Here is a 27,192-nt window from a genome sequence, read left to right as displayed (position 1 = left end):
TATAATTGTTCTGAGTTCCCTGGTAGAAAATGACTAACTCCATCCATTAATAACTTCAGCAGAATAATTCCCAGACACCTCCCAGTTTCTGTATTATACAATATGTTATACTTATTATATAAATCTGTTAAGCTTTGAGCTGCCGTCTGGGTTTATTCTTCCCCAGATAGGATGCAGTTCCACATACATTCAAGATTTAAGCTTTTTCATTCTGTTCAGGCTAAAAGGTTTTATTTCTGAAGCAGCCATTATCTTGAGAGAATAGATCAGTCTCCAAGACCTTGCTCATTAACACCTGCCTATTAAAGTATATGTTATATAAGACATTTATGTAGTGGCACCATAGAGCTCAAACTGAATATTTGCTTTTTCTTTTAAAAGGCGCTTTTTTTTTTTTCCAAGTGAATTATATGTGTTCCTCAGAGTGTTGTGGATTGAACTCCATACTGCTGGTCCCTATAATTAGCGCAGCCCCAGAGGACTCCTCTGAAGAATAACTTCATTTCTTAACACTTGAGAAGAATATAATGAGTCCAGCATTGACCCATGGTGAGGCTACATGACTTTTTGGATGCCTTTCTCTCTCTATATGAATACATAGACATATATACTTATATATTTACACACTTATTTACACCAGACCTGCTAGACCTTAAGGTCCTGATCCCAAATACCTTTACTTATCATATGGTAAAACTTTGCTAAAGGAGATGTGAAGGTTCAGCTCAGAAAGTTGTGCTAGCTTATGTATGGCAGCCACCAGTGGAGCAAATCCTACACTTGCTTCCAGCCCTGCAGATTCCAGCTCCATTGACTTTAAACAACATTACAATGCAATTTTATTAGTAGAGAAGCTAAAAAAAAATAATATAGTTAATATCTTCCTTTTTTCTTTTGTATAATAGTTACCTGAAAATGGTTTTTTTTTTGTTGTTGTTGTTGTTGTTGTTTGTTTGTTTTCCTGATGAGATTTCAGAAAGATGAAATACCAGAAGGTGGAAAGACCAAAAGCGTTGGCTTGGTGACAGAAACTGCAAAAGAGAGGCTTCCTCCAAAGCAGAGGAAAGGTCAGAGGAGATGAGGGAGCATAATTCAGAGTGTGCCAAGGCAGTGCAGTGGCTGGTGGGGCAGGAGATGAGAGCCCCCAGCCTGATGGCCACCGTGCTCACAGGGGAGACCCTGAGGCCTTGTCTTGCCTGTGGAGAAGAAGTCCCCCTGAAATCAGGAGAAATCTTTCTGCTGACTGAAAAATAATGCTTCAGATCAGGCCTGGTGTACAAAGGAGATATCCAAAAGAAAATAACCTTTAAAAAAAATTCATTGTAAAGTGATGCTAGATGAGAAGAGTTTAAAGATGACACCTGTGATCTTTCCTTTTATGGAGCTCTTCAGAAACCAAGATCCTTCATCTGTGTGAAAGTTTCATCCTGGGGAAGTTTCTAAGACAACCACCACACAGCAACAAAGCGGTTGCCACAGCTAAACATTTCCCTCTGACACTGCTTTGAAAACAATTAACCTAAATCTCTCAAAACTTGACAATTAATTCAGAGTTGGTTCATTTCAATCACTGGAATGAAAGCAAAAGGGGGAAAAGTATATCGAGGCAGTGCCGGTAATAAATGAAAAAAACCTTTCTTCTGATTGCTTTGGAGCTGATAAACCTTTCTCGTACACAAGTGTCAAATGTCCCCAGAAACAGGGAACACAAGTACCACGACTGAATCGGATCCCTGGGAATGGAGATTCCACCTGGTTCATTGCATGAGGGACCATCCCCGGCAGCTGGATCACACCGCACGCTGCTCCCAGCACCACACGCTGAATTTCCTGCATTTCCATACGCGGACTGATCGCATTTCAGGTGGTAATTTCTCATGTTTTGTCATCCCAGGTATTAATCTCTGCAGCAGAGAGAGGAATGGGACATTGCTGTGCACTGCCTGTGCCTTGCACATTGCTGACTGCACACCTAGGGGTGAAGGTGACACCTGAGGTTTTTGAAACGTGGTGTGGAAAAACAGTTAAATATCTAAGAAGTTAACGATTTCTGAAGGATTTCTAAAGGATTTCTAAGACTGAAATTTTGCTGTCAGGCTGAATTTGCCTTGCAGAAGGATAGAGAGATTTTAATTTATGGATAGGAAAAAGTGATTCTGGGAAAATAATTCCTTTATACTTTTAGATAAATCAAAGGGAAAATTCTGGAGAGTTTTGTTTAAATGAAGCCAGGGAAGTTTCAAATTAGAAAACAGAAGAACATTAGAACTCCAAAACAAATTTCAAAATGAAAGGGAATTTTGGTGTCATTCACTTATTATAAAGTACATTGCAACACCAAGGAACAGGCTAGCAAGTATTTTGTGGGTTTGCTTCTCAGTTCAAAGCCAGTTTAAGAGTGGCCTATGGACAGACCTGCTTTGAAATCCCTGGGGACCATCTAATGGTTGAACACTGCTTTTCACAGCCATTCCCTGTTCCACTCCCTGCCTCTGTGATGGGGCAGCTGGAAGAGCTTGGTCAGATCACTCATTGGGCTCCAACAAGAGAAATGCAACTTGCAAAATCCCTGATTTTTTTTTTTTTTTTTTTAAGACTTTGAACAACTAGCTGTGGAAATAAAACAAAACATGTCAAAGGCAAGCATTACTCGTTGAATAAGGCAAACACACAATGATTAATTTACTTTCTTGTTAAGTTGACAGCAGAGGTCAAGGAAGAAGACAACAGAAAATCCTATTTTCTCAGCTTGGTTTCAGATTGTTTGGGGAGGCCACTCTGAGCAGCACAAAGGTAATCACCCATCTGGGCAATGAAATGTTACCTCCAATTACTTGCAGCCTCTGGTCACTTTTTGTATAGGTTCTTCATTGTCATGTCAAGGAAACCATTATGCACATTTTCACCTTTGCAAATATTTCTCCTGAGACGCTGGATTTTACACATTTCTTTTTCCTGAATGTCTTCTCATTCCACTATAATTGCATTCCTCCCGACAGAAATTTTCTTTCAAGTGTTTTGCCTTCTTTCTCCTTTTCTTTACCACTATTACTGCAAAGTGAAAAAAAAAAAATAGAAGTGGGAAAAATGCCAGAGCTGCCATTTATTTTAAATGGCTTCTCTAATCCATTTTTTTTTCCTTTGCCTTTACATTCAGTATAACCTTGTTGTTTAAATACTGTATCCTTTGTAAAGCTCATCCCTACAACACTCTTACAATAACAATTAATGTGAAGTACTAGCTGTCTCAGCGGTTCTTAAGTCTGCTCTTCAGCCTTAATCTTCCATCCCTTTCTTCAACTCTACCTGTTCTCCACACTCCATAAAACCTAAAGACTAGAAATAGCACTAAGTCACACATACATTTTTACATTAAAAATATGAATGTAATATAGGTATTGGATCATGTCATCATGATTTTCATACAGGGGAATGAATTCAACAACATGTTGTAAAAGCACAAGAAAAATCAAAATCTCCATAAACTTTACATCTTTTATGTATGCATAAAAAGAAGATGGGTGCTGCTGATTTGATTTTCATTGTCTAACTGGGTTTTATTCAAAGAGGAATGGTTTTATTTAGACAATAAGAAAATACGCTTTTACGTGTGCATGATTTGGTATTGCAATTGTCAATGTGAAATACCAGGAAAAAATATTTATTTCATCATAATGAGCTATGGAACTGGGTAGATTATTTTTGTCACTTCTGCAGTGCAGTGGTAAGGTCTATTTGTAGAGAATCAGAACGCTTCTTTGATGTGGGTGATTTTAAATAACTTAATTGCAAGGCAGATGGTAAGAAACAAACAACAAAAAAACCCTCATGAAACAAAACAAAAAAACCCTGTATAAAGGTGGAAAATTGCTTGAGGAATGCTGTGGTCTCACAGGGAGAAATCTTTCTATTTGTAGCTGGTAACTGCAGACTCCAAGTCTGTGATTAGCCTTTAATGTAGAAGAGGTAATACGATGTAGCTGATGAAAACATGTCAACACAGCATGAGGAAAAGAACAAGAAGGCAACTTTTTCCTCAAATGAAAAGTTTCAGATCTTCAAACACACTCTGTTTTGAGAAGCAACAATTGGAAAAAAAAAAAAAAAGCACAACCCACCAGCTTTAGTATTCACACTAAAACCTCTAAATTATTTTTTTTTATCAAATTTCCTCAGGCTTGTTAACATTATGGGTTGCATCAAATCTAGTTTTTCACTGGGTTCCCAATTTTACACGCAGTGTGATAACATGGGTGAATCTGGTCACTGGACCAAACACAACTAAAAGGTTTGCTCGTCCTATAGAAATTGGTGATGCTGTCAGCACATCCTTCCAGGTGGAGCACGGCCACAGAGGTGGAATATGTGGTAGTCTTACAGGGAACTTGGCTGCTGGAGAGGTCTCCTGAAACATATGAAAGCTGTCACAGGGCCTCAACTCCAGTTGTGCTTCCTGTTTTAACCAAGTTGGTGATAATTATATTATGTACATATATAGAATGCTTCAAGACAGAAGAAACCCAGCTATGCCAGGAAAACAATGTCATCCACAGCCTACCTAATCAAGACCCATCTCTCCTCAACATGCCAAAGCTAGAATTAAAATGCTAGTTGTAATAACTCCTATCCATAGAAAATATAAATGTTTTGAGGGGAAAAAAATGAAAAAAAAAAACAGGTTGTGATCCATTGCAACGAAGAACCACAAACCTGAGGGACTTCATGTCAGCCTGGGCAGGACCTTAGGGGCATGTTACCCAGAACACATACAATTGACTGAACATGTAATCAGTAGAAAAGACAAGGTAGCATATTTTGTTGACAGATCATGACAATAAGCACTCCAAGAAAAGTAATTTTCTGTGTAATGACCGTAAGAGTGGAGAAAATCTGAACAGAAAATGTAAATTCAAATGTACGCTCACAAATCTTTCCAGTGACTCCAAAGTTACTATGCTATTAACTGGGCAGTGGGGAAGCCAGATATCCTGTTTTTGAGGAATCACAACTATAAGTTTAAGGATTTTTGCTATGAGTATTGTTTTCCCTCAGATTCTTTAAGCCCATCTCTGCATGTGCTGCAGCCTGGGAAAGCCTGAGGGGGACCCCAAGCCCTGTACCAGAGGAGGAAAACAAAAGATGCTTTTGCACGAGGCAGTTCTGCTACGTGACCTTTGTCAAGTCAGTTGTGTTCTCCATGCCTCAGCTCTCCCATGACACCGGGATGTTGCTACCGCCTCCCATGCCCCATATTTCCCATCTTCTGGGGGGTTCAGCTCATGGTAGCGAGAGGCATCCTTTGCTAGTAAACAGACACAGCAGGACAAACTCTCACTGATGCACTCATGCCCAAGCAATTTTTGACTTCTGAGGATGGTTAAATTTAAGTAAACGGGAAAAAAAATGATTGCTGGGATTAAAACATCCTCTCAGAATTATGGATATGGGCACTTTTCTGGATTTTGTTATAACGTATCATGAAGGTCTTCAAAAAATTCCTGGCCGCTAATTTCCTGCTTTATTCAGATGTAGGTGGTGTCACGGCATTGTGTGAGCACTGGGACTCGTGTTGCTCTGTGAGAAAAGGATAATAAATTTTCCACTTTATGAGGGAGGAAGAAAAGTATACACATACTTTTACAATCCCAAGTGTAAAACCTGGACTTAAATGTGGAAGTGCTTACAGATCCCTGAATAGAAATATTAAAGAAGCATTACAATTATTATATGGGAGATTATGACCAATGGCAGTGAAATTCGTAACAGCTCTCTGTGGGGTTTTCCCTCTAAATTTCACAACTGCCAGATCCTAATCTCTGGTACGTGTCGTGCATTGTTTGTTACATGGAAAATGCTGCTGCAATCCTGCCTGCATACACATTAGCAACTTTTTTTTTCCTTCTTCTGAGATTCTCTGAGATATATTGCCCTTCTGAGATTAAAATCTAGCCCTAAATCTTCAAAGCAATTACATAGACAAAAAGCAGCAATCTCTTCCTGCCATACAACTTCCAAAGAGTAGAAATCACCAGATCAGAAAACGATGGTAGATTATCAGCCCAGAGAAAAGGCATGATATCCCGCAGGAGTGATCAATACATGAACAAATATGCCTACCTTGATCTTGGTCCTCTATAAAGCTGTAGGAGTTTGTTTCAGATTTTAATGGAAAGACAATTGGACAATATAGATTTTTTTCCCCCCCAGGAAAAGGTGCATTTAAAGAGCTAAAGCAAAACAAAGGAAGAATGAAAGCAGAAGGAAATCTGCGCTTGCAGTCTGTTTTTGTTTTCTTCCTTTGTATGAAACAAAATGCTACTGATTTTTTGGTCTCTTTGAACACTTTTTTTTTGGAAGGTTTATTTGAAAAGAAATGAGCAAGCAGAAAGAACGAAGCAGCTTTTGAGGTCCTTGAGAATTGGATTTTTGGAATGTATTGTACCTGTTTATATTCTGATTACTGGGAATAATATAAAAAGGAATCAAACATTTTTACAAAGAAAAGAATATAATGAATCAATCCCAAGTCACATTATTCTGGCTTTGTTCCCACATGCACTTAAACTACTAATGACATCTACAATCACTACATTGGTATATTGGTATTTATTACTTATTTTAAAAGACAGAAGACAAGATCTTTAAAATCATTGGCAACATCATGATTGTACAATTCCACAATAGTCAATATGTGAGGGTGTTGCCTTTTTTTTTTTTTTTTTTCTTTTCCCTCCTTAACCACCACAAGAAGAGAATTTCAACTTAGGTATACAGATGGAGAAACTGAGAAACTTTGCCTTCAATGTCGACAGAACCGGGATTTCACTGAAAGGAATCAATGAACTCTTAATTTTCTAGGGCAGGCATTCAATTATGACAGTAGAAATTATATTCTCAAGCCTAATTCGTGCATAAATTGTTTGATAAATTTGAATATTCTTCAGTTACCATTGTACAAAGTAAATGATGGATAAACTATGCTCTGGATAATGCATTGTATGTAATCTAATAGAAAATGGGCTATATCTTCCAACATTGAAATATTTTTTGTTACTACTGCCACGAACAGCAACCAGAAACGTAGTACCTATGAGAATATGGTTCAAATTCCTTGTAACCTGAGTAAAATTCAATCTTTGCTATATTACAGAAGAAACTGAAAGAATGCTTTGGAACACTTTACAAAAGATTACAGAAGACAAGCTGGTCAAAAAAGGATTGAAATGGAAGAATTTTAAATTCTTATCATGATCCACACTTCCTTTATGCTATTAAAAGTAAATCCACTGAGGTTAGCAAAAAATGTTGTATATGAAGTTTGCTTGATTTTAAGCAGAAATAATTAAATACTGCTGTAGTTCTCTCAAGATATAAATCCTTCTAAAGATCAAACATCTCCTTTAAGATATAGAGGGGATTGAATGCTACTGCAGAATTTTTCAGTAACTACATTCAGAGCCATGAATTATTTATTTAGAAAAAGACCCGTAGCAGAAGTGAAATTAAAACAAACAACAACAAAACCCACCAACCACAAACATAGGTGGCACTTACAATTTCAGGTAAAGAAGAAAGCATCCCTTAGTGCGTACCATAGCACTTAGTGGTAAGTGACAAAGTTATATGATACTACAACATTAGAAAGAGAAATTTAGATTTGCATTTGGATAAAAGAATTGAAATGGATTTTCATCTACCAGGGTCCTCAAAAATCAGCACTGTGCACCATTTACACTAACAAGATGATTATTCCGCATTAGAATAGACGTTTTGATGTGCATATACATTATTTAACATTATTGAGAGGGAAATGATGCTTAGCTAGAGTAAAAACAAGATTACACCTAAATCATCTCTTGAATGTCTATAGGAATTTGTTTACTGGTAACCTCTTATAACTTTTACTCTGTATTGTGTTCAATATTCATCAAGTATTTTAAGTAGCTCCTAATCTTCATGTAGAAGGAAATAATCACTGGGCACACAGCAGACATATGAAATACATACTGTGACTGTAGCTCTACAAAAAACATTATGGGAAAGCATTCAACAGGCAGCTGAAGGTTGATGGTTGATTGTCTGGTTACACTTTGCCCATGTTACTTTGAAAAAAAGCTTCCTAAAGACCTCAACCCAGAGTCTTTCCATAGGCAATATGGCCACTGACTTTGTAAGTGGTCTTTTCCAGGGCAGTGGGACTGGTTAGGGACATTGTAGTTTAAAGCACACTTCAGGTTCGACTGGAAAAAAACAACCCCAAGGTCAAGAAACAAGCCATTTTCCTGAAGATTCAGATTCATGCTTTTCTTCTCCCACAGATTTCTTCTACAAGCACCAGATCCCTATTTCTTAGGATGTTGTGAAGATAAATACATTTACAAGGTGTTTTGATATGCTCATGTATAAAGACTGTGAAATGTTCTCAGTAATTTTATTGGAATTAAAATGGGTGCTTAATTTCCTGTCCTAAGATTTATATTTTCTTGCAGTTCTTTTTAAGGTTTCCAGAGGGAAAAAGAATTGAAGCTTATAAACCAAAAAGAAAGTGTCTTTAATCCTTTGATTAAACTTTGGTTATAATGGTGAGGACTAACACCTGAAAGGAAGGGTTTATTACTGAAATATCATTAGATACTATAACTGAGATACTTAGTGTGTGCTATAAATTTCTCTTAACTGCTACTGCTACTTAAATGTAATCCACATCTAAATCTCACATCTAATCAGCCAACTAATCAATTTATTAATCAGCATTTCACAAGTGGTCTTGACCTCTCTAAGACCACAGCATTTTCAACAATCCTGAAAGGCAATGATCTGAGATTTGGAAAATGTAGGCAGCATAGGAGAGTTATAATTTTCCTTCGCTATTTTGACCTTGATAACTCCTGATTTGTCAGTAACATAAGTTGGGTCAAGTCCTGACAATCCAGGGACCCTCTGTCAGTCTTGTTTCATACTCAGAAGTCGCTGGTGTGCAAACGCACAGCTGGCAGCTCTTCATCGGTGGACAGACCCTAAAGCCAGCAGACGTGGTCTGCACAGAGGTTTTCCATCATGGCTGATGACCACCTCTGTTCAACCAACACCTCTCTGGAGTACTCATAGCAGAGGAGAGCAAGCGCTGCCGGGTTGCTGATGCATTTGATGTCCTACAGCCAAAGCCATAGACAGATGGGCCTAAAGCAAAGTACTGCAAGAGTGGTCTATTTTATTCTGGGGCTAGGTCAGCTTCAGACAACCTGAGCCTGGGAGCTCATGAAAGGGGAAGAGCCATCCTTGTCAAGTCCTGTGAGAGACATAACTCAGCTGGCTGGAAATCAAGCCAAATGGATTTGATTTCAAACACCACGCTTTTCACGCCAGTGTCAATAGACACATTTGGAGGCTTTTTTTTCCCTGTGGGATTGAGAATGATAAAACCTATTCATGGCGAGCACTTCTTGAACAATGTGATTCCATATGTAAACGTCCTCTTTGTTTAGCTGCAGCTGCAGCTCTGTCACACACTGTACTCACAAAAGACTGTATTGCGCATCCTTAATGAGATGCTTTACCATCTTTCAGTCCTGCACCCTGCTAATTGCTGACCTGGACACAGGTCTGATATTTAAACAGACTTGCTCCTCAGAAACCAGTAAAGGATAATGAGTCCAATTCCATGAACACAATAATAACACCGACACATGTCCTTCCTCCTTCTGTTATTTCATATTCTAGGTTGTGGTGAATAGCCCAACAACTTCTACACCAGCATTATGAGCTCTCACAAACAGCTAATTGTTCTCTAGCTCATCATTACTATCAATCTGGGTTTTAAACTTTGTCCATTCTCCCCCCAGCACTAAATAGCAGCATTACTATTTCTGTCTTTAGCAGTGTTGAGAATAACAGATTGAATGCCACTTCCAGTTATTTGGTTCTAATTTTCTATTAGTGTCGGCAGAAGTCGGGTCTGAGCAGCCAAGAGATGAACAGCTTCCAGTGACTGAAAGGGTGCGCTGCTTGGCGCCCATGTGTGAAAATTCTGTGGTATCCATCACAGCAACAGAGGACACTCATCAATATTGCTGGCTGAAGACTCCAGGCTTATGGGACTCCCTTTGTTGTGACAGTAATGACCTCCACGGTACTGACCTTTTCCAGGACAAGGTTTCAACCGCAGATCCAAATTACAGACATTTATTACTAGAAATAAAAGAGTAAATCCAGTCCTGGCAGTAACAACAAGCGTTTCTCTTGTATGCCCCCGTGGCTCTGTAAGGGGATGTGGCGTACCCTGCCCAGGGCCTACCAGGGGTGTTGCTGGAGCGAGGCGGGACACAGGAGGCCGCCCGAGGAGCTGCTGGGCAAGGCCTCGCATGTTACCACCAGGACAGCACTGGAGAATTATGACCTCCAAGTGCTTTTCTTTTGAAATCTTTGCTTCTCCTTCTGTGTGTACAACTACTGCTACTATTAATAACATCTCTGCCCTTCCCAAACCATGCTTGAAACCATGCAGCTAATCACTTTGCCTGAAGACCGGTTTGCTAGTGAAAGGCCTCAGTAACCACGCTCTCTTTCCTGAGATAGTTTTACTTCTACACTTCCTAATTTCATTCTTCAGCAGACATCAGAAAGTACAAATAAAGATCAAGAGTTTAAGTAAGGAAATTTACCCAATGATAGCCTGAGTGATCATTTTCCCCTGAGTTCAATTATAGGAGTCTGATGTGTTCTTAATGAGGGATTTTTGTACACAGGCTGCACAGTGCACTCTCTTGTTTTACCTTTTTCTGGTACCTTTAGACATCTCCTGTTGCTTCAACAAGGACAGTATTAGTAAATTAATTATTAGAAGAATATACATAGCCTCAAGGATTATGTACAAGCTATTAACAGCAATATGTAGTGGTTAATATATGCTGTTTACTAGCTGAAACAGCAATCAGGCTGATTTAGGTTATCAGCCCTCTCACAGCACAAGGAAAAATTAAAATGAGCTACGGGGAAGTTAATTTGAGATGTTTGCTTTTTCAATACAGTTTATACACCAAGATGAGAAAAAATGGTGCAACAATTGCCATAAGCAAGTTGAAACAAATAGCATTAAGGAGATGGGAACAACTAAATGTGATATGTTGATCTTTATGTGGAAAGTGATCTTGTTAAATCATTCTCGTGTTTTCTTGTGGAGAGAGACTGAGGAACTGAGAGGTTTTGTCAAGGATTAGTTGCATTGGTATAAGCCAAATCAAGATAGTTGGGTTAGAGAGTGGGTGATACTCTTTGTGTGACTTCATATTGGAGTTGCAATATTTTTTATATACCAGGTACAGAGCTGACTCTTCCAAAATGTAAAATTTTATGAAATCATGTAAAAATCCGGGGGGAAAAAAAAAAAATATATATATATATATATTTAGAATAGCACTGACGTAGGTTGAAGACATACTGTTAAAGGATGTGAATCTCTGTATTTTAGTACTCAACATAGAAACCAAAAGGAGATATCTAGAATAAAGCCCTGGAATATAAAATGGCCTATAAAAGGGACGAATGCCTATCATCTCCTTGCACATGCTCTGCCTAGCAGTTGCATGTGCACCTGTTATGGAAAAAGCATCACAATCTGAGTGAACGTTTCACCTAATTGTTTTATTCTAAGCAGTCCTGTATCAGGTAAAACTACACAGCTGCCCACAAGACAAGCTCTTATTTCATGCAGGTAACACAGCTAGGCTATAACCTTTTTGACATTTAAGAGGGTTGATCACTGGCAGTAAATGCTTAACAAGCAGAGATTTGATTGTGTGGCATGAAGCCTGCATAATTTATTTTTAATAGTCTGATAAAATCCATTGCACAGTGGAAAGATGCAGAAAGATTTGGATGGTGGAGAGGACTATCCATACAAGGATTTACACAAATGGCTGTGTGTTGTGATGTGCTTTAAACTGCTAAGAACCACTTGAATAAAAGCATATTTTGAGAATGGGAATGGGCTAAATATTCTTATTGTAAGGAATCCATGAAAATCAGACGATTCAATCCCTTTTAAAAAATATAATAGTCTGACCCCAGTAAAGCAAAACTGTCTTATTGTACAGTTTTTTGTAATGTTTGCTGTTTGTATCAGCCCTGCTGAATCTGTAAACATCTCTAAGCAGTAGAACAAACACATTGCTGGTTGACATCCATTGCAAACTTCCTGTAGATTTTCCCTACCATTTTGATACGGCCATAAATGAAAAAAATAAAAAAAAAAATCACCTTCCTGAGCTGAGACTAGCCTTTCACTAAGCTGCCATCTTTGCAAGTTTTATCCTTGTAGGCTTATATGCACCCCTGAAATATATTAGGGGTTTAAAATGGAAAGCCAGACTGAGCCTTGATTACAATACCTCTTATTACAATTCTACAAGCAACAGCAATGAGAAATTATTATGTGTGATACAAAAACTAACCTGCACAATTTCATTCTAATCATAACCGATGGTCTGTTTTAAGAGAGTAGTTTTAATTAAGCTGATCTTTGAGGGGGAAGTTGATGGGATTACATAAAGATCTCTCTTTTTCCCCATAATGAAGGTTGGTATAACTTTACAAAATTCAATTATTTCTATCCAATGCTGCATAAGAAATATTTGGGAAGTGACTGAAACAATTCTTAAAGCAAATTATACTGCTGTCAGAAAACAAGAAATCAGCGTGTCAAAACACAAGGGTATTTCTATACAAAGCATCTAGCAAGTGACTTTATACAGACAATCGCTGTCTGAATATGATATTCCTCTTATTAATTTTATCTACAAATAGGAAGAGGAATGTTTCGCGCTTGCCATTTGAAATTAAAAGAAAAAAATAATCAAAATGAAAAATGTTTTCAAATGTTATATAAGGAAGGATGCAGAAAAAAATGCTTTAATTCATCTATGCTTAATCAGCACTGTAAAAACATATGTACAGATTTACCGCTTTTGAGATCTCCAAATAACTACATTTTCTGCAGTAAAAGCAGACCTATAAAAGTCCATCCACTATTCTTTCATGTATATTTTTAATAAGAGGATTTTATATACTAGCTACCTAAAGGAAGACCTAATATAACAGCAGGTGTTATACCAAGGACTCCCTACTGTTTCTATTTCAAATTAGATCAATTGGTGATAAAGTTAGAGGTGCTCAAACATTGGTCTGATGAATCCTGTGGAAACTAGCTGGATGGATAAACATATAGAGCTGGATAAACGTACAGAACCAGTTTAATTATTTCTTTACACTGATCTAATATAACTGACATCAATGCCAAGCTTAAAATGAAAGAAGCAGAATAATAAGTACTGCAAGGATAGTGGTACTTGAAGGGTTTTTGGTATATTTTTGTAACAGCAAACACAGTTCAATCTAATCTGGCTGTAGTTTATATAAACACTATACATGTCTTCTTAAAAAGAAGTCTGTTTTCTCCTCTTAGATGAAAATGGATATATGTTAAAGCTTAGGGCCTGCATTTTCTTCAAGTGCTGAAATGTGCTGAAAAGGGAGACTAAAGTCTTTAAAGGATCCAAAGATGACATAGAAAAAGTGAATACATTTTATGTTTTTAATCTACTTATATCTACTCTTGTCTCTGCAGGAATTGGGATTATTTTGTACCATATACAGGTTTTAATTTCCAAGTATTATAGCTGATATTAAAGTACTAAGTCATTTACCTGGTCAAGCGAACATGCGTTATTGTCCCTGTTTGATTCATTTTTAGCATTCTCCAACCTGTGTCTCCCTAATCAACAATTATCTGCTTCCTTGCACTTGTGCTCCAGATGGAGAGAAGGTAAGCAGATGCTTGGGTGAATGTCTTACTGGTGACGGATCCTTCCTTGCTGCAATTCATGCATATCATTACAGATCATTTTCACTTCTTGGGCAAATGTTAACCTCTAAATTATGAAGAATTGAAAACTCATTATCTTCCTTCAGATTGCTTATGCAAATTATTATTATTATTTTAATATATAGTCATCCAAATACAGAAATACGTAGGAAGCCAGAGTCTGGATACGTCTGGCCAACTGAATTGGGTTCATCACCAAGTAGGACATCTTTGTTGGCATAGCAGACACCTATGAGGCAGTTTTCTAAAAAGGTTCAACTGCCAGAACTTGCAAGGGACATGCAAAGGTGGGTAGCAGTCACCAAGTCACAACACGGCAGGCAATGTGTTTCCAGGCTGGCAACGTTTGAAAGCTTTCCCTGAACCTGGCTCCAGACAGGGCTGTTACAGACACACACCGTTGCACCCAAACCATCTTACCATCCATAACTACTTCCCACCCTGTTACACTCCAGATATTTGGCAAGTTAGAGGATGGCAAAAATAATAATTCCATGATAATACTGCCTATAAAAATAAGCGAAGATGCAAACACATCTATAAGTGGTTATTATGGGTATGAAGTTTTACTGCAGAACTTGAAGAAGAAACCCACTGGCCTTTAAGGGGTCATTAGTATTTAGATATTCAGATGTAAATATAGGTGCCAAGCTTTAAAGTAATTCGCTGTTTCCACTAGCTTTAATATTTGCATTTGTGAGTTCAGTTTTCTTGCACTAGGCAAAAGTTACCCCCCCCCCAACACATTTATGTAATTAAAAATGAAGAAGAAATAATGGATTTTCAAGTTATTTAAAGGTAACTGCCCCTTATGCAGCAACATTTTGTTTTTCTCAGGGCATGTGAAAGTCTAAGAATTATAAAATCATAGAATGGCTCAGGTTGGAAGGGACCTTACAGTTCCAACCCCCCGCCTTGTAGACTTGATCTGAGGCCACATGAAGTCAGCAGAAAAATCTCAAAGAGTTCTCAGCTTCACCACACTTTTTTTTTTTTTTTTTTTTTGCATTTGTTAATTTTAATGTAGAGAGGTGGCCAATTAGTGTTTTGATGCAGAATGCACAGCTAGGGGTCTCGGGTTAGCTAGACAGGGCTGACTGTTGCACACTAATGAAGTTACAGAAGTATTATGTACTACAATGGCAATTTTAACAAAAAAGCCAAGAAATTAAAGGCTGAATTATGTCAGGAACAGCTTCCTTCTCCCAGCTTCCCTTAGCCACCCAGAAAGGGAGGTTTGTTTTCATCTATGAATGTAAAATTGGTGCCAAACTGGAGAAGACTGGGGAAGAATATCTGGCAAAAGCTGTGTAATAAATTTTGTAGCCTAACATAAGAAATAACTGTGTGGTCTGAGGTAGAAGTGGAATTGGATGCAGAATAACTGCTGAGGAAGGAATGGAGCAGAGCTTCCTAATCAATGCAAGTTGGCAGGAATCACCATTCTTCCCCCATTCTTCATTAATTCAAGAAGTAACTTTCAATATTAGAGCAAAAACTCCTTAAAGACATGGTGATAATGATGTTTAATATAGGAAATACAAAATATATGATGTAGAAATAGTAAGAAGATCTACTAGAAGGGCCCAAAGTGATTTTATAAGACTCCATTGAATAGCACGGACCGTTACCTACTGGCATTTGGTTTGACAGAGATATAGGAAAAACTCTGCATTTACTGCAGAAATAAAGTAATTATGTCAGACTCACTGGGGAATTGTAGAAGCAAGAACAGATGAGGAAAGACAAATGCATTTAAAATAATCAATATTGGCTAGTTTTATAGAAGCTGCAAAAACTTCCCATCTTGAAAGTGGTGGAAAACCTGGGTCACAAAGAGTGGTAGTGACACCAGGAGATAGTTTTCTGCTTGCACCAGGCTGTTAGTCCAAAGACGTGTCTGCAGAGGGAATAGGTAGCACCTGCAAGCACTTTTGCAAAACATGATCTCTGAACAATAAGCCAAGAATTAGATACCAGAAAGCCATGTTTGAAAGGAGTAACCAAGTGTGCAGCTACACTAAAGATCTGTAAATTGAGAGTTTTTGTAAATTATTCTATTTTGGCCTGGTTTTCTGAGCTCGCTCTCACAGCTGAATGACTACTTCCAGCTGATACCCATCATGTGGCATCTAGCAGCCTATACTTACAGCCACTGATGTCTTTGTAGGCTTCTCCTCCATATAACACAGATGGTGGACATTGATCCACTGACCATTTAGCAGAATTGTGAGGAGCAGTAATGAAAGTTCATTGTAATTCCTGGACCCCATTCTTCTAGTTCTCTCTCCCTTAAAGGAAATCAATGTGAAAACTAACCCACTTATCTGATACTTCACATCCAAGAAGCCACAACCGCAAATTCAACTCTAAAAATCTGGAAACGCACAACTGGTGTTTTCTCAGACAGTTGTTTTCTAAACACAAACCAAAAGCAAAGCAAACACACAGAAGCCTAAAGAAAAAAAAAAAAAAAAGAAAAATAACCCCCAAAATGCTAGAATACATGCTATGAATAAAAGGTCATATGAGACTTAGCCACAAATCCATTCTGAGGGCATTAAAAAGTATCACTAAGAATATTGCAACCGTCTTGAGAGCTAAGGCTGTTCATCAGTGGTTGCAGTTGGCTATGCTTTCAAAACAGAAACCCCACTTGATAACACTACTAGCTGTATCAAAAATGACTTTAATAAAAGCCTTCGTGTTTAGTTTTGCTTATACTTTTAGAATTTCCTTGTCCAATTATCTCCAATCAGGCCTGACAGTTCAGACCTGGGGTGAAAGAGCTCCCAGTTCCATTATAGATAAGCTCACAGGTATTGATTTGAGCATTTCCCACCCCCAGTCAGAACCAGATATCTGCAGAGGACAGAAAGTTTTCAAATCCCTTGCCATGTAGCAAAAGTGAAACAACATCAGAGAAAAATGCAGATCAAATGAAAGCATAGGAACCATTTAGGCTCTACTCAGAGCATTATTCATAGCTCCAGAGGTCACCTTTGCTGGAAGGATCATTAAGAAGCAGTGCATTCTGTGAGGATTAACACCCACTAAACCTTCACATTTATTCTGGAGACTGAGATCAATGTGGTACTTTAACACGAGGACTAACAGCATCGCTGAGTGGTTTCTTTCCCTCTCATTTTCCTCACAGTGAATTAGAGACAAGTCCAGGGGGCTGTTTTTTTCTGGGTTGCTACTGTGTGCACGTGTGTGTGCATACGTATGTACAGGCATCTGGGAACCGCCTTCTCCCCCTGCATTACCAAAGCATTACCAAGTGCAGAGCCCATGCAATGAGGTTGTCTACAGCCCTCCTCAGTCACTACCTTGCCAGCTGTAAAATGGGGGCCTAAACGCAACAAATACAGGAGGCAGAGACTGCAGCTCCGACAGAGCAAAGAGTTTTCTAGAATACAAACATGGGCTGACGCAGTCTATTTTGATTCTTCAATAAGTCTGGTATGGAAAAGGCCAATAAGCTCAATATTTTTAATTGTGTTTCTTTACACTCAGCAGAAAGGCAGCTAAATGTACACCCTACTCAAAATGCTTACATTAAGCCTGCAGATCCCTTTTCTTTTATTCCCCCCAGCACCCCCAAAAAATAAAACTAAATTGACAAGGAATACAGAAAAAATACCTATTCTATATCAAAGTATACTGCCTATAGATTATATATTTTTTTCTGTATTAGCATACTTCTATCAGCAATGCCCTGGACTTATAATTACTGCTCTCTAGCCACTTGCAAAATTATTTTCTGAAGCGACTATCATCTCCCTCTTTAATATTAGTCTCTTGCCCTAAAATATACTAAAATTTTTTGGTAGTTTTTGGTTTTGTTCAACTGTTCTACCAACAGCTGTCTCTCCGTTGGAGGGAATGAGCACAGCTCCAGGAACATAAGTTTCGAGGACCTCAGGTTATGATAGTCCAGGATACTGAGTGATTTCAAAGCCTCTGTATGCAAGATCAGGTTGCTAACCCATGTTTGTACCTTGTACCGTTCAAGCAGCCAGCTTGTCCAGCATCTCCGTTAACCTCACAGTGCACTTCAACTTTTACTAAAATGCAAATGAATTATTATAAATTTTTGCTCTGAGGTTTCCGTTGTCCAACTTTTCCACTGTCCATTTCAGAACAGATTTTCAGAAATATCACAGGACAAATGCCATATAACTGCTGAAATCTGAAGTGACATACCCTATTTCTGTATCAAAAACAAGCAAACAAAAACTGCAAAGGTGCATTCATCCAGCCCTTAGTCTGCAATTACTGCTCTTTGTATTTATTTCAGAGTATGCCTAACAGGACTGAAGGAACATTAAGCCAATGATTTTAAAAGTAACTAACTCTCGGCAGTACACAAAAATGCTGTGAAGTTTTACAAAAACACGGTGAGCAGTAGCTTTAGGTAGGGGCTTTCTACAACACCACAAGGGATGCCTGTAGTAGAGCCACTAATTATATGCAGACCTTTTTAGTTAGTGACTCAGGCCCAGGAGTTTTGTCTCTGCAATGATTACCAGAGAAGCCCTGCAGAACTCACCCTCAATCTTGCTTGAGGAGTGCCTATGGATTCATAAAGATGATCAAAGATTTTGCAGCAACCAAAATCCAATGCACAGCACAAACGCCAAACAGCAATTTAGGTTGTTTAATAGATGAGTTTCAAAGCAGTAGATGGCACTGCCTGAATAAAGCACCTCATGGGATGCAATCACATTCCTTTGTTCAAGAGAGTTTCATCTCGGTCCTTAAATTTTGCCTCTGTGATCGTAGGGACTAGCTCAAGGACAAGTTGCTGTTTGAGCACAGCAGAAAGAGTCTAGATCATATTAGTCCTTGATCTAATTCACTTTAAAATGTTGCTAAAGACATCTTGGATTTATCTACTCTGTCTAAAGGAGAGAGAGAAAAACTGACACAGCCACAAGAAGTCAGGAGTAAGCTGGAAAGCTCTATCTCCTTCTGAAGGCACAGTGACAGCTCTTACAAAAAAAAGCATGTATCATCTGAAGGTACCTCCAATTTTTACAGAGAAAACGGAGGAGAAAGTGTCTTCCAGGCCATTTCTCAGCAGAGTTTTTGCAAGAGACACCTTGGTCCAACTCCTGCTAATTCACTTCTGTCTTCCAGCCTATGCTCCAGATTCTATCTGCCGTCTGGTTTATAGACCAGATTCTATCTCTGTTATTTTTAGCCTAAAACAGCGTCCTGAAAGGTACACAAGGACTTTGTGCACTTCGTATTGAGCTCTGAAAACTTTGGGCTCATTACTAGCTAGTGTCGACTTCTGGGGTGACTGCAGCCCTACCTGAGGCAGCTGGGATTGCTTGAGACCCTCCCCAGGTTGGTTTGCAATACAGCAGCAATTGCCCTGCTCTGACACTATCAAAACCACAACAGAAGTAGCAAGAAGGTTTAATGGTTGAAAGGATTTGTCTAAGTGGCTTCTGGCTGCTGGAAACATGGTAATGTTATGTATGCTAAGTAGGGCCTTTTGATCTGTATTTAAAAATAAAAATAGTAAAAAAAAAGAAAAATAAAAAAAAACTATTGGACAGGTTTTTTGTTGTTGTTGTTTTTTGTTTTTTAAACAGAATATGGCAAGTCTTCAAATTCTTCAAAACTATTTGGAAAAAACAGTCAATGTCAATGAAATTTTATTTTGGAAAAAAAATAGGCAAAAATGCAACATTTTGTTAACATTTAAATGTTCTATCTTGACCTTTAGGAACAGTCTGTTCTGATATTCAGTTTTATCATCATTTTTTGTCATTTCTAAAAGATATAGGTATATCTGTAATTGAGGATGCTATACTTCAGAAAATCTAAATCAGTACTTCACAAGTTTTAATAGCAAAAAAAAAAAAAGAGGTTCAGAAGTTCAAAGTTCGGACATATTTAAGTGTTAGTCTTTCCTGATTGAAAGTATTGGAACTTGAAATGAATAATCTACCTTTAGAAGGGTCATTTCTAATGTTTGTTTCCATTGCCAGTCAGAAATTGGAAAGATTTACAGCATTAGTTTCCCCAGCTACTGAGAAGTCCTGTTCCCAGTCTTATTAGACAGTCAGTGCGTAAGCAAAATGTGTTTTTTGTTTTTTTTTTAATATGTATAGAAAACATTAGACCTTTAATAAACTTTTAAAATTAGCAAGAAAAAGCTTGGGTTAGTCAGTTTAAACCAACTTCTTGTCTATTTACTCTTGATGCAGCTTAGAAAATGCACTCCTATTATTTAAAATAAAAATTTAATGAGGAAATACCTAAAATTCCATTTCAAATTTTATTCCTAATTAAAAATAGGACTAATTATAATGTCTGTCTACTTTGGAAGGTGCTGCAAGGCTTAATTAATTGTCAGTAAAGGTTATTTGAGATGCTCATGCAATGGAAGTGTAAAATTGTGTATGTTAATCAGGAGGACAGCTATGTCAGCCCTAATTCAGGAGGGGGATGCTCACCGTAGCATCCCCACAGGAATAGTGTAGGATGCCCAGTACTTGGACACACATCCCACCAGTTCCTGTAGTCCTGCTGCCTCCATCTTACAAGCAAAAAAAAAAAAAAAAAAGACCAGGACAGCTGAGGCAATTCCTAGGTCATAGGGGGAACTCCTCCACAGAGGTTGGGTTGGACACAGATCTCTTGACTCAGGTGCAAAGAACCATCCTCCTCTTCAAACAGAAACCTCCCCCAGTCCTCTGCTTTTAGAAGGGATAACATCTTCACCTTCTCTCATACATCTACCATAACTTTATCAAGCTGCCTTGTCTCCACAGCCACCTCCAGTAAGAGCAACCTCACTGCAACGCAGCAATGCCTTTGCATGGGCTGACAACAAGTACAGCAGCTTGGGCACAAGGCGATGAGCCACAGCACCTCAACACATCCAAATTACACTGATGGGAGGGAAGAAGCAGCCTGGAATGACTGGTGTGGTGGCAGAGGGGAGAGCATCCAGGTGTAGGTGGGGTGAATTGCACCTAAGCAATGAAGCAAGGAATTGTTTTGGTCTACTCAAGGCAGCCGCGTGCCACTGTGGGTTTTTGCCACCTGACTTCCAATTCCTCTCCACTTGCCATTGCTCAGACAGGCATGCAATTAATCCCATTACAAACTAATGGATTTACACCAAGATTACATTAAAATGTGGTGAAGCAACGCCTGTGACACAATTGCACTTTTCTTGGCAGAAACGTTGTGAAAACTGCTCTTTCCACTTTCTTCCCCTGTGAATACAAATAACTTTTGCTTACTAACAGAAAGGCATTCCCCTGTCTGAGCTTTGCATTTGATCTCTGCTGAAGCAGTCTCAAGAGGAAAAATGGGAATCTAAGAAGGTTTGAGGTTTGTGTGTAATCAGGATTTATGTCTGTGCTACTTCAAACAAGGTGTTTTTTTTTTTTTTTTTGAATATGCAAAATACAGAAGGGTAGTTAAATGTTCTGGGAGGACAGTCAGTGCTGGGATGCAGTGACTGTCAGCTAGCTTGCATCCTATGGGCTTCCTCCTATGGAGCTCAGGAAGCAATTGTGGGATCCAGGACTAAACAAAATTATTTCCATTCCTATTTTAAACCCAATACTGAGTAGTGACCCAGTTATCAGGAAGAGAGGTTTTCTGATTACCTGACAGGAGCTCATATTTGTATGAAAAGAATAGCAAGAGCACATTTAATCTTTTATGCTACTAGTACGACAGCTGTGCTTTCACTCTCTCAGCTTGCTTGAAGGATGATCAGTGCAGAGCTAATTTTTATACATTCAAGATTTCCAGATAGGAATATGCATAAACTGTAGTAGCTGTTTATCTGCTTCAAGCACTAATTGTGTGGGTCCTAGCACGAGTGCAGCAGGAAAGCAGTGTATTTCACGGTTAATACCAGTGAAGAGACACGCAATGCTCAGTGGATAAAAGGCTTGTAGTCCCAGCTGGGAAAATAGTTCCATTATCTCCCAGCTGCATAGACCTTCCATACGGCTCCGTTCTGCCTCGATGAACACTGTGCCTTGCTGAGAGCTTGAAACAGTTCTGCAGAAAATTGTAAAGATCCTGAGACATTTCACTGTTAAGATCTGTAAGTACAGAATTGTGCTGTCTACTGCAATGTGAATAATGCTGGGGGAAAACTGCCTTTAAGAAAAAAAAAATCAGTAATTTTCATTAGCATAAGGGGGTAGAGAAATAAAGAAGTGAATTTTCTTCATTATGTTGTGTGTCTCTAAATGGCTGATGATTTAAATGTATACATTCTTGGAAGAGAAAATGTATATAATGAATTTGTATGCATGTGAGGTCTGAGTCAGAGCGGGAGACTGCTAGTAACAGACACCACAGGTATATTTTTTGAGAATATCACAGCTCTGTGCTGCAGTAAAACGGACAACACAGAGGATGACAGTGCTAATTTTGGCACTTTCATATGACTTTGTACAGCATATTAAAAATGAAGTGGGTAATGAGATCAATCTGATTTTTACCAGTTGAAAGTGTAAAAGCAATAAATATAAATCTTAAGAAAATTTAAGCAAGTCTTTATAAGAAAGTTTTTTCCTGTTGCTCATTTTAATGATTAAAAAAATAATAATAATCAAGGTTACAGTATATACTGAACTTTGGTTTTGCATTCAAAGATTTGCAAGAGTTTTAGTTTTTGGTGTTGTCATTTACTTGCAGTGTATGACACAGCCTTAGAAGAAATGTGACACTTCATAAAAAGTTTTGAAAGTCCACAGTTACAGAAGCAAGCAACTGCTTGAGTAGTACTTTATGTTAAATCATATGCTCCCATAGTACTTTCTGGGTGAACACCTTGAGTCAGACAGTTGTTGCATGTCTGAAGGGTCTCCTCCAGCAGCCTTTGCACAATCAGGCTGAACGCTAACAATTTCCTGCAGCACTTCTGCATCTGAATGATTAAACAAGAGGCAAACACTCTGCAGCCTATTTAAATAAGTTAGTTGTCCTTTTGTCAAAACTGCATGGTAAAACTGCATTTTCAGGTAAATATTATGAGTTAAAAAAATCAGACTATTTATGTTTCCGAAATAGCACTTCATCCCTTTATTCCCCCCTGCCTGCCCTAAGAGAGGGGAATTGCCAGACCACTACTTTCTACATCCAGTATTTGGAAAGTTCTGCAGGTTCACTGAGTTGGTGTGTGCGCGCATGTGTGTAACTAAAGCCTGCAGTGTTTGTAATTCTGAGCATCACCCCACCACAAATAACCCATCTTCATCAGCCAGCTTTTGCTTTGGTGCTCCAGAGGCACTATGTCAGTGTTTCACGTTCCATGAGTCTCTGCTTCAGAGGTTTTATGACACTAAAAAGTCCCAAAACAGTACCTATATGAAGTTAGCAACTATCGTATATCAAATTTTATTGTGTAAAAAAAGAAAAATAAAACACACCAATGTATGCAGCTATAGTTTTCAAATGCTGGTGAGGTACTGATTGCCATGTATTAGGAGTGTTACTTTCCATGCTGGGGATAAAATTATAAATAATATATAACAACTTAAGTGCTTTAAATCAAAGAAGAGACATGTCTCTTTTCCTTTTCCTCTAGCTTTACGATCAGAATTAGAAAGGTTTGTGGTGCATAACAGGCTACCCTAAAATTAATTTCTTGCTTTTGAAGCAAATATTTCCATCACAAAACAAGGTGCCAGCATCTCCAAGGGGACTTGAAACACAAAGTTGTATGTTTGCATTATGTGGGCATGAAACACTATTTGTATTTGAACAGAAAATTTTCATTAGAAGGATGTTTGTCTCTGTCTTGTGAGTACATAGAAATATATCAGCTCTTCAAAATGACATTCAGAGATTTCCCTTTCCCTTCCTCCCCTCCCCAAACTGTATTAGCTGTGTGCTACTACAAGACCATATTCTTTTTGTTTAAAATTGTGACCAAGTTTATTTCAGAGGATTGCCTTCTACCAGCCCCTGCCCAGAGCTCAGCCAGATGCTGCTCGCAGCCCTGCTGCCAGGCTTACCCAGAGCCCAGGACCCCAAACCCACCCTGCTCCCCTGCCTTGTCTGCTGCAGAGGTCCAGGCTTGCAGCAAACACTCTAATGGAGAGTGAACTCCAAAGAAAGAGGTGTCAAAGAGCCCTTATTCCTTCTTAAGGAAGGCTGCACTCAACGTGGATTACAGCTAGGTACGCAGGTACCTCTATAGCCTAGCCTTCCAGGTATGAACCAGTCTCTAAAAGGCAAAGGCACAAGTCACTTCTAACACAATTTTTCAGCTACAGTTGCCTATGCTGGCGGTTATCATCTCTGGGACACCAAAACACCTGCATTGCGAGGACACACCAGTATGTAGATGGCCTTATTTCCACTCATAAGCTAAGAGGACTTTGCAAGCCTCTCTTACTTACGCAGTCTTTCTACAAATGCAGAACATGTAAGTTAAAAATCACCACATCATTAAAAAGAGAACCAAGTAACTTTGAGTAGCTTACCTATAGGAAACAAATAAACCCCTAGCACAGTAGAACAGGACACAGTACTTACAGTTCTCCATCTTGGTGACAGAACAACCATGTGCAACTGGAGTGATGCAAAGCACCCAAGCTCTTTAAAACCCTATCCTAATGCTAGGAGGCTGCTGAACAGGCCAGCTCAGCGCACGGTAAAGGATTAGCAAGACATTTTTACACAAAAACAAAGAGGAGAACTTGGATATATCAGTTTAAAAAGCTTTAGGATCTTTAGGCTGAGGAAGAGAAGAAAAGCTTGAGCTCTACCATCCCTCCAAGCTCTCACCTCCACCTCCTCTGCCCCGAGAAGCTCCAGGCAGGTGGACCAGGCCCCGGCCCAGGGCACCTGCAGCTCTTTAGCACTTGCTTCTGCTTTGCCTCTTGAGAACAAAAAGTGCTCTCACACATGTGTTCAGGGATTGTAAAATTAATTGTCCCAGCGTAGTCAAAGAGATAATTAAAGACTCTTAACAGCCCACTCCATTTTTAGTAATTTGTTTTACAAAACTACTTCATTGATGTTGATGGTGTTTTTTGTTTGTTTTTTGGTGGTGCTGGTGGTGGGATTTTTTTGTTTGTTTTCAGTAGGAAATGCTTCAGCAAGATCTCACTGCTAGGTTAGCTTGGGTAACCCACATCTGCCCAAGCCTAAAGAGAAGGTGTCTCTCTGCCATACTGGCCTGTAGCTGCTGTCATCTCTGTACTGACACTTGCCCACATGAGTTTCTTTGCATAGCTGGATGCTGAAATCATTTTAGGATTATCTCCCAGGAAATTTGATCAGCTTCAGAAATTGTGGGAAGGGCACAGTATGAGAAACAGCAATCTTAAAATGATCTCATCTCAGCCCTCCCCATCAAGCAGGTGTTCTGTAGCCTGGCTTGCTTTGCGCTTTCCTCCTTCCTCTCCAAGATGCAGACATGTTGTGAGAGCAACATCTCTAAAGACAGGCCTTTGCATGTCTGTAAGGTCCAAAGGGGGACTGGAAAGGATCTGCCCTGAGTCTCCAGCAGAAGGAAAAGGACAGAACTGTGAACTGCTGACACACACAGAAAGGAGAAACACTTCCACTAGTCCTTTCTAGCCATAGCACCTTGCCTACTGCTAGGCCCTGCGGCCTAGCGGCCGCTACTCCTCCACACCATCTTAACTCCATCTGGAGGGGCCCAGGGACAGGCACTGCCACCGGCCCGGGCCCTTTTTGGAGCTCAGTGCAGGAGGCAGTGAAGGGGATCGACTGACAGGCAGTGAGAGTAGCTCTTCAGGTTGTCTTGAGGCTTTTGGGCTGGGGCTCTTTGTGGTGGTTTGGGTTTTCTGCAAGGGAGAAACTCCCCAGCATATAGGAGAGCAACTGAGAGACAGAGACAGGGAGGAGGGAGAGGAGAGTAATTTTCCTCGCTTAGACCCTCTAATACGTTTGTAGCCTATAAAGACAAGAAGAAATGGATAAAGACGGTCAGAAACACTGTTTTATTAAAATTCTTGACAGCATCTGCTGTAATGCTCTTGTTAAAAGAGACAGAAAACAGCAGAAAGATGAGAGAAACAGTGTTATGTCCTTGCTGTTTACACAATGTAATAATACAGGAACTGATATAATTGGCTTCCAGATAACTGTTTTTATTAGCTATAAACAAACACGAGTGACCCAGCCACCCAGGTACACAATAACCTTCTTGGGCTCCCGTCACAGCTCCCATATGCCTCTCAAGGAATTAAAGATGCTACCTAATTTTTCTAAACTAAGTACTCACCTGGCTTTAGGCCACCTTGATGTGACTACCAATAGGATCCATTTTATATACGAGATTCCTCAGATGAAATCTGAGGACTGTTTCATATTTTTTCACAAACTGTGCTGTCCCATGGCTGTAACCAGAGCATGAAGATCCCAGGTTCCTATCTATGGCGAAGCCTGCAAGGAAACTCTAATTAAACTTGTGACATGGGAAAGGTTTGGCTGGAAAACGGTGGCTAATTTGCTAGCCTGGATCGGGTGGATTACACTCTGCTGTTCTTGCTCAGCCTTTCTCAGAAAGGTTTTTCCAGGGTCAAGATGACCAAACCTTGGGGGAGGTGGGCCCACAGCAGTCAGCAGTCTGGGATTAGGACCCTCTCTGGGGTACAGGAGATCACTCTTTAGGCAGAGCAGAAATTTCCTCACTGTTGATGACCTAAACTCCTGGCTATTCTGAAACCTTGCTCCACCACTTTTCCCATATATTTAAGAAATCTTCCCATAGAAAATATTGTCAGAGCTGGTACTGCATGTGAGTTGCTGCTATCACACTGAGCTATTGAACACTTCACAGTGCTCAGACTTCATTGCTAACTGACTTGGGGAGGAACAGATTTTAGAGAAATGCCAGGGTTCAGCTAATGAGGAAAACCCTGAAAGCCTGGTGCACCTTATACTTCACCAACCTAAACCCATTTCTCCCAGGCCCTGTGTACAGCACTGCGTGGTGCCTTTGGTGAGAGAAATGGGGATTAAAAGCACTGAAGTTTCTGCAACTTCATCTCTTCAAACACTTTCTGATAATCCTACCATGAAATTACAAAAACAGCAGGACCAGAGCAAGCATCACTATAAACTGTGCTTCCTCCATTTGTAAAGAAATCCAGATAAAATGTGGATTTGTGTCCCCTGAAATAGACCCCTGTTCCGCATGGGCTCCCCAGCATCCTGCATGGGCTCAGTTTCCCATTGCTCTGCTCCATTGTCTTGGTTGTCAGATGTTGGGCTTGTTTGCAGAGTCCATCTCTGCCTTTCCTGCATCTTATGGATCCCAACAAGTCTGTCCTTGAACA

The 27,192-nt window shown here is 39.3% G+C and overlaps 1 protein-coding gene and 1 long non-coding RNA gene across 6 annotated transcripts in view; one reads left to right on the top strand and one right to left on the bottom strand.

Annotated features, from left to right (window-relative positions):
- Positions 1 to 1,785: 1,785 nt before the first annotated feature.
- On the bottom strand, positions 1,786 to 25,679 carry LOC125183569 (uncharacterized). Of its 2 annotated transcripts, none has more exons than XR_010833927.1 (3): positions 24,668 to 25,679; positions 2,825 to 3,051; positions 1,786 to 1,904 (listed from the first exon to the last, which is right to left on the bottom strand). It is a non-coding gene; the product is annotated as an uncharacterized lncRNA (long non-coding RNA). The 2 variants fall into 2 exon arrangements; XR_007165797.2 differs by lacking the exon at positions 24,668 to 25,679 and adding an exon at positions 24,416 to 24,654.
- Positions 20,479 to 27,192, top strand: part of CNTN6 (contactin 6) — a 144,842-nt gene continuing 138,128 nt past the window's right edge. For 3 of the 4 annotated variants that reach the window (XM_048070532.2, XM_048070539.2, XM_048070529.2), the window contains exon 1: positions 20,480 to 21,971. The gene's annotated coding sequence lies outside the window, so the exon portion shown is untranslated. Of the gene's footprint in view, positions 21,972 to 27,192 lie in introns of all 4 variants that reach the window. The other variant, XM_013182241.3, reaches the window with a different exon arrangement.

Source organism: Anser cygnoides, chromosome 10, assembly GCF_040182565.1.
Source record: "Anser cygnoides isolate HZ-2024a breed goose chromosome 10, Taihu_goose_T2T_genome, whole genome shotgun sequence".
Classification (NCBI taxonomy): Eukaryota; Metazoa; Chordata; class Aves; order Anseriformes; family Anatidae; genus Anser; species Anser cygnoides.
This window is presented reverse-complemented; position numbering and strand designations above follow the sequence as displayed.